Source organism: Dipodomys spectabilis, unplaced genomic scaffold, assembly GCF_019054845.1.
Source record: "Dipodomys spectabilis isolate Male_0828 unplaced genomic scaffold, ASM1905484v1 ptg000045l, whole genome shotgun sequence".
Taxonomy (NCBI): Eukaryota; Metazoa; Chordata; class Mammalia; order Rodentia; family Heteromyidae; genus Dipodomys; species Dipodomys spectabilis.
The window spans coordinates 5,054,185-5,062,585 of record NW_024870722.1 but is presented as its reverse complement, the minus strand read 5'-3'; the positions used below and the strand labels follow the sequence as shown (position 1 = coordinate 5,062,585).

Genomic DNA, 8,401 nt, shown 5'->3' with positions numbered 1-8,401 from the left:
GAGACCTCCACACTGCGCGATGCCCGGGTGGGCTGCGCCCCTACCCCCGCCAGCAGCCACACCTGTTGGCTAGGTGCGTTCTCTCCAAAGGATCGCACTCTCCTGGTGGTGGTACCAGCAGTGGTGTGGGGTGTCATGGGGTTGGGGGCCGCGCTTACTCATTGAGATCAGAGGAAGTTCCTTCGGTGTGGATTCTCTAGAGCCACCGTTTAAAGATCAGTTTACTTTTTTTTTTTTTGTTTCTCCAACACTGGTTACCTCACTTCCGATTAAATGAATGATCTGGATGGAGCGGCGAAGGGCCGCGCGCTGGTCGTCTGTCTGTCTAATCCTGGCCAGGGAGGGAGTTCCATACCCAAAGCCGATTTCCTGACCTGCAGAGAGAGAGAGAGAGAGAGAGAGAGAGAGAGAGAGAGAGAGAGAGAGAGAGAGAAGAGGGCGCCGCGCTCGCCAGCTCTCGCAGGCTAGGAAAGGTGAGGGTGCACGCGCTGGGGGGGGGTGCGGGGGGCGCACCGGGATCCAGGGGCTTAAAACTTTGCCGAGGAGTTGCCCGCCGAGGTAGTCAGCACCACCCGGAGGGTTGTAGGTCCGCGAACGCCCTGGCGACGGCGGGGTTTGAGGATCTCAGTGATCCCGGGCCGGCTTCCGCGAGCGCCGGGGACCGAGGACGCGGCGGGATTAGAACGAGCCCGGCTCCCCCTCCCCTGTGGGGATTGCACGGGTGCCTAGGGGAAGCCTGGAAACCTTTTTTTTGTTTTTGGAGGGGGGGAGGGAAGGAGTCCCCTTCACCAGGTTGCCCGAGTTGTACCCAGCTGTCTTCTCCGTCCTCTCCATCTGGATACAGACGCCCGGGGAGGCGCGCGAGCCCTGCGCGCGGTCACCCCTCAAATTACCTCATCGCCCCAACTCCCCGCCCCTTTCCCAAACCTGGAAGAAACGGTCCCTTCGGGCGGGCCGGTGTCTGCGCTCCGGATCCCCAATCCCCAGCCACGCTAGGGGTGTGTGGGAGTTGGGGGAGGGGGAGGGAAGAGACGCCGACCTCCACCCCCCCCATCACCCCCGCCGCCGCCGCCGCCGCCTCCCCGGGGTGGGGGGCCGCGTGCACCCCAGGGTTAAGGGCGCGAGGCGGCGGGCGCGCGGTGCGCTGGAGGGGCTCGGGGCGGCTCTCCCGGCCGCCGGCCCGAGGGTGCCCCCTTCCCCCCACCTCCACCAAGTCGGATCCTGGAGCTGCGGCGGCGGCAGCCAACTGCTCCATATTTGGCTTCAATTACACATTTACATACTGGAGCGAGCGGGCGAGCGAGCGAGCGAGCGCGAGGGAGGGGGGACGGGCGGAGGGAGGGGAGGGGAGGGGGGAGGAGGAGGAGGAGGAGGAGGAGAGTATACCGCAGACATCATTTCTACTACAGTGGCGGAGCCGTACAGGACCTGTTTCACTGCAGGGGATCCAAAACAAGCCCCGTGGAGCAGCAGCCAGAGCCAGAGCAGCCGCAAGACATTGTTTCTCTCCCTCTGTCCCCCTTCCCCACGCAACCCCAGATCCATTTACACTTTACAGTAAGTGGCTATTTTTTTTTTCCTCCTCTGATTCTTTCTCTCCCCCTCCCCCATTCTCTTCTCTCCCCCCCTCCCTATTTAGATGAAAAAAAAATCATCCCCCCCACCCCTCTCTCCCGAGAGGGGTCAAAAGCAACAACCAGCAAACAAACCCCCTAAGCCCAATCGGCTGCACGGAAAACAGCTGGAAGAGGAGCTAAGGAAATCGACGCGTCGTGCTGTGTGTGTGTGTGTGTGTGTGTGTGTGTGTGTGTGTGTGTGTGTGTGCATACAACAGTCCCTGGCCTCAGCCTCCCCGGCGGCTGGTACCCCACTCTAGGCGCAGGCTCGGCCAGCAGGGGGGCTGCCAGGGCCAGGGTGGGCGCCCGCCCCGGAGAAGGGGCGCGCCCGGGCGGGGGGCGCGGGTGGGGAGCGTGGCGGCGGCGCCCCGCTCCGGCGGCTGCTGGTCCGGCGGCGAGCGCGAAGTCATGTCCGCCTCCCTCCGGGTGGCGCAGGGGGGAGGCGGCCTCGGCCTCGGGTCGTGCTGCCCCCGGTCCTCTACCTTTCCCTGCCCCCCAACCCCCTCCCCTCCCCCGCCAGCGGAGAGGGCGGTGAGAACCACCCGGGCTCAGGAAGGGTTGGACTTTCCCCGCAGGCGATCGCCTGGGCTTGGGGTCCGGGGTCTGGGGTCTTTCCCCACCCCCTCCCACCCCCCACGGAGGCCGGCCTCTCCGGGTGTCCGGCTGCAGGCGGGGAAGGGGCTGCACCGACTACCGGCGGCCGGGACTTTGCGCGCGGCCGGGTACCGGGCGGGGGGCGCCGAGGGGTGACCGCGCCGGGGGAAGGGGTGTGCGGGTGCCCGGAGCGCTGCCAGAGTGGTTCCAGCGGCCCTGGTTGCAGCCACCGCCACCACTACCACCACCACCACCACCGCCGCCCTGTTGGTGCGGCCGCTTCCTGATCATGTGCAGCCGCTACCACCGCCCGGGAGCCGGGGAGCGCCCCAGCCCGGGCCCGCGCTGCCGGCCGGCACCCGCGGCAGGAGCACCGGAGTCGCGGCAGACGCTGCCCTGCGCGGGGAGTGAACGGCTGCGCGGCGGCTGGGAGGGTGAATGAAGCCAGGAGGAGGGGAAGAAGGAGGAGGAAGAGGAGGAGGTGGAGGCTCTGCGGGGATTGGGGATGCGCCCTGGAGCCCCGCTGCTCGTTCACTCCGGGCCGGCCTGGGGACTCTGCCACTCCCGCGGCCGCTGCTGCCGTCGCCTCCTACGTGGTTCCAGCGCGCAGGCCGGTCCCGCAGGGGGCAGGGAAGGGGGCCGGACGGGCGGAGCGAGAGGTGAGGCCGTGTCGGAGGAGCGCGGCGTGTGTGTGTGTGTGTGTGTGTGTGTGTGTGTGTGTGTGTGTGTGTGTGTGTGTGTGTGTGTGTGTGTGTACTGATGTGTGTGCGGGCAGGGCTGGCGGGGGCGAGTGGAGGGGGCCCTGGATGGCCCCTTGGCTGACTCTGCAGGCGTCCGGATCTGCCCCCAGGCCGCCTTCTGAAACTCGGTGGCTTGTGCTTTCATTTTATTTCAGACCACGTAAGGGGTTGACTGGAAGCGATGAAACAATTCAGGTTTTCTAGGGAGATTGAGCAAGAACCTTAGTTGGGTGCGGAGGGGGGGGGAGGGTAGGGAGGGGAAGTCGGGTGGTGAGCAAGACTGCCAGAAAACAAAACAAAACAACACAACAACAACAAATCAGTTTTCTCCAACGCTGGAGATGCAGTTCTATCCCGTGGTTGTGGCTGCTGTTTTGTTTTGCTTTGCTGATCTATAAGCCTACAGATAAGAGGGTAATATAAACACTTGGGAAAAATTGAGAAATTGCTGAAGAGTAGTAAGGTCGAAAAAAAAAAAAAAAAGCAGCCAGTCGGAAGCTGGTTATATAATGCGCGATGTGGCTAACAAGAACGGCAAGCTATTTTTATTTTGTTTACCGTATGTTGTGCAGTAGGGACTCCTCCAAACTGGTTCTGTCCCCGAAAAAGGTCTTTAGCATCCCTGTGAGAGCCACGGGATTACAATCAGTAAAATTAGACGACCCTTCTACACCCACAGAATAAAAACTAATGCCTTAGAGAGGCATTCCGGTGCACTGCATCCGCGGGAATGTGTATGCAAATAAGTTCTCCTTTGGCAGTGTAGTAGTAACATCTCAATGACATCTGTGTTTTATAATGCAGGCTGCTCTTAATATTTAAACAGCACCATCATACATTGCTTATATATTGTACCCCCGTAGTGGGTAGTTAACTTGTTATTTTTAGACAAAGCTAGTTACTTTTTCCAACAGTGTTAGCTAAGCCAGTTCTGTTTGAGTTTCTACAGGAACCTGGTAGTTCCTAGAAGCCCCTGATAAGCCCACCTTTTACTCAAAGGTAGTTTGATGCTTGAGCTCATTTTTAGATGGAAGCTATGCCCCCAGGAAGCTACCTGAATCAAAAAAGACAAAAAAAATAAAAACCTGCACATGAGCTCTTGGAAAAGGATTGCACCATAATGGTTTATGCTGTGGCATTTAATCTTGGATTGCCCTCTAACTGTGCACCGATCAGTCAATATTTTAGGAGCTCTGCAAATAAACCGGCTTGAATGCCACCTTGCACATAAAGCTGAGGTTGTAGGGCCCCCCTGAACCTCCTGCCTGCCTGCCTGTCTTTCTCATCATACAGATAAGTGTCAGTGGTGTAGGTTTTCCATGCACTTACTTCAGCCCTGATCACTCATGTAATTAGATCAGGCTGCCATGGCAACAGACAGTGTTTCTCGTCCATTCAGGTGGGTTTGCCTGAACTACTCCAAGTGTTTTATGCACTGTGTTTGTGCTGCCCAAGCCAGACAAGAGACCTCACTATTTCAATTGTATCTTCTCTGAGTCATTTGGATGGGAGACACTGAATGAGGCTTCAAGCTACTCAACTTTTCTAAAGGAGACCAACAAGCTGTTCCTACTGGGTACAGTATGTAAATGTGTCTCCCCAGACAGTGAAAGGAGGCTGACAGTCCTACTGGCGTTTATTGTGCATAGATCAACAAGTATTTGGTACTTGCTAGAAACCTTTCAGAGCTTACTAAAGCAACATTTCTTTTTGTAGTCTAGTGCTCTTGGCTTTGTAGGCACTTAACCCTTTCAATTGTGAAGAGCACCCCATCCTTCGCGGCTCCTGCTGCTGAGAGAGATGGCTGGCTTTCTAAATGGTTTACTCAGAGGAAATGACTTCTTCAGAAAGTATATCTCCATTGTCACATTTTAAAACTTTACAGCTATTATAAAAACTGGTGCTGACAGTATACAGACATTCTGAGTACATTCATTCTCAATTTGGATCTTTTGCTTATGATCTTCAGTAGTCATTTAAATTTAAATACGTATTTTCTCGGTCAAGCCAGATACGCCATAAGCTGATAGCTAATCGACTGATAATATAATGTATAATGCTGTGTGTGTGTGTGTGTGTGTGTGTGTGTGCATGCGTGTGCGTGCGCATGTGTGTGCTATATGCTGGTACATATGTACTAGCATACAACGTTGGTAATACGGTTTGTAATCAGAGCCTCACCCTCTTCCCTTCACTGCTGGCACTCAGCCACTTGAGTCATGCTTCCACTTCTGGCTTTTTTTTGCTGGTTAATAAGAGACAAGTCTCTCAGATTTGTTTGCCTGTGTTGGCTTTGAACCTTCATTCTCAAATCTTCGCCTCTTGAATAGCTAAGCTTGTAGGGTGAGCCCCTAGTGCCTGGTTGCATGGTACTTTTACTAGGTGAACAACTTATACTTATTTTAGGACATAATTTGGTGAGTATTATGCTTTTTCATTAAGGCAACACCATATGAAGCCTTCTAGGTCCAGAAAAAATGATATTACGGCAAAAATAGAAAGCAGGCAATTAGCTTTCCTTGCTGAAACTTTGGGCTGCTCAGGCAGTCCAAATCAAGTAGAGTATTTTAATAACTTTGATATTTGAAAGAAATAGTAATTGAGAATAATAGTGTCAAGATTATCTGTGACTCAATAGTCAGTTTAGAGTTTTATGGCTGAATAGCTAAATGGGTTAAAATGAAATTCCTCCTTGGGCTAGGATTGAGAAAGTGCCTCCCCTCTCCTCCACTCTCCACTTTTACAGGGAGTTTATGAGTGTCTGCTGGTGAGTGAGTTTATGTGGTTGGTAAGCTTGTTGTGGCCTGGTCAGAGGAAGCATTGCTGTGGTTGAAATGAGCTATTAGTTTTTGGTGAGATAAATACATGGGAAGCAAGAATATAAAGCACAGAAGTTTTGCATGATGCCTTGCAGGTCCTGGATTATACCTTGTAATGTGTGGAAAAGTACTTTCCTTGGAGTAAAATGTGAGCATAGATTTTTGTTTTCAGTGTACAAATAGATGTGGGCTAAAAATAAGTATGAAAAAATGTTTGTTCTTGATTAGGGACTGAGAAAGACAACATTTTCCTGTCTAGATTTCGTTTTAAGAGGGTTTGATAAATAGAGTGGCACTTTGTTGGAAATATTATAACTAGGCTTCAGGCCTCTAAATGTCTTTCAGAGAAAGATTGAAGAAAAACTTTTGAGCCATCAGGTTAAATGTCACATGCTGAAGATTGTCAGCAGTTTCAAGAGCTCTTATTCACTAGCCGGGATTCCTGGAAATAGCCAGCATTGAGAGATTATTACAATGCTAGTAAACATTTGTATAGCTCCTGTTTTTGTAGTCATCCTACAGTTCAAGGACTTATGTTCCTTGTGTATAATAGTTTTTCTTCCGTTCTGAAATGTCAAGTGAATTTTCCTTCTGTATCTATCTGAACGACAGTTTCTGGTAACAAACAGACTGTCGCCATTCACCTGGTTTTTATTCTTTGTATTTTTATAAGAAGTTAGTTGATCATGAGCCCCTGAACCTCATGTAGGTGACGATAGGAGTGAACATTATCTGAAGGTAATACACTTCGGAAAGCTTTAATACCTGCATAAACAAAGTGACAGAATACAGTAAGCCAGACTATTTGTTGCTCTGAAGGGGAGATAGATTGACTTCACATTACTTTATATTTTCAGAGCAACACAAGTAATAGGTTAGTTCGAAATGATCGGCTTGTATGAAATATTTAGATCTGGTCAGCTAAATTGCTTCCAAAGACAAATTCGATTCTGATTGTATTTATCAAAAGCAAGCCCAGCTTATTTTGCTACATACGTTAGAAACAATAAATTGTACAAATACCAGCAGAGGTGAGAATATTCATTTTAGAACTTCCATACAGGACTTCTTTCGTTTTTGTTTCAGATGGGAATTTTTGAGTCATCAGTGCTGTTTCATTTCACTTAGTTTAACGAAATAAATTTACTCATTCAAATTTTCTTTGAGGAGTAATAAAATGATGAGTAATACAGGGTGCTAGTTTTACAAACATTTAAAAATGTCTGGAAGAGCTGTAATTGCTGCAATTGGACTGTTTTTTTTTTAATATATGTATACATATATGTGATTATAAAATCAACAAAATAATATCATATTGGTAAATTTCTTTGTAGAAATGGTGTTTTGATGTATTTTATAAATATGTATCTTTCTGATGAGCATATTACAAATATTTATACAAATATTTCTATCATTCCATGTAGACTAAAATGTTTAGAACTATTAGGGAAAAGAAAAAAACAACAAGCATTATACAATGCTTGACATGTTCTTTGCAGAAACGTTTGATTGATTTTTCTATAACTTTTAATGTATCTCATTTGTGGAGTAATGAAAACGCAATGGTAATTGCCTTAATGTAAGCAAAAATTGTGTCTCGCCTATTTTTCACAAAATTCATTGTAGTATAATCAGAACTGGGGGCAGAGGTTCCCCAGATTGCAGTGTTTTGATTTGGGCTGAGAAGAACTCTCCTTTTTCACAAAGGTGACCTTTAACATGACAAGCTTCAAAGGAGTTATTTAGCAGAAGATTTTAGTGATAATTACCGTAGCTGCTAACCTATATGCACTTACGCTTCTAACATACAGAGAAAATGTACTTTTTTATCATTGTGTATGGCAGATTTTCTTTTATTGTGCCCTTAACGCTGGCCCTGTCTCCCACAGTATCTCCTGGTCTTTATGGACGATCATATCATTACTCAGCCACCTTTTGTGATAATCTTCCACTATTAATAGTATTGTGTTTCTCCAATGTGCTTTTGAAACATCAAACATTCCATTTTTAGTGTATATCATAGTATAAAACATTCTGTAGATTGTTTCTTTTTAATGTTGCTTGTGCATTTTGCAATGGATCCTCACTGCCTTACATTTATTCTTGTGTTTATTCCCTGTGATGGAATACAGCAAGTGATATTAACTCTCCTTATTACTGTAATAGTGTTGGGCACACAAGTACTGTTGAAATAAATAGGCAGTCCAATGTGAAAGTAAATTAATATTTTACAACATTTGCATTGTATTTGACTGTTCTGTGCATTCAGCAGAATGGGAGGAGGCTGTAATTTGGACTCTATAAACCCTTATCTGCCAGGTAAATAGGATTATGTGCACACATCAGTATACAAGCAAACACTCTCCTAACAGTGAACTCATAAAGCTCTGTGGGCAAAATCCAGCTGCTTGTAAAAAAATGATCATCAGTTATTTTGAACCTTCATTTGAGACAGTGCAAGATAAAAATCAAGACCTTCTTTAGGGAAACAATATGTAAGATTAAGTAGAATTTTGTGAACTAATATTTAACTTGGAGACTATTTATAGCTCAACAATCTTCTTGGTAGGGGAACAAAGTCTTCTAAGGATTTAATTACTGAATTCATTATTTGTCCTAGTACTGGGACTTG

At 48.5% G+C, this 8,401-nt stretch overlaps 1 protein-coding gene across 1 annotated transcript in view; it reads left to right on the top strand.

Moving 5' to 3' along the window:
* Positions 1-406: 406 nt before the first annotated feature.
* Atxn1 (ataxin 1) overlaps positions 407-8,401 on the top strand; it is a 407,118-nt gene continuing 399,123 nt past the window's right edge. The window contains exons 1-2 of the mRNA XM_042678587.1: positions 407-473; positions 1,410-1,557. The gene's annotated coding sequence lies outside the window, so the exon portion shown is untranslated. The remainder of the gene's footprint in view (positions 474-1,409; positions 1,558-8,401) is intronic.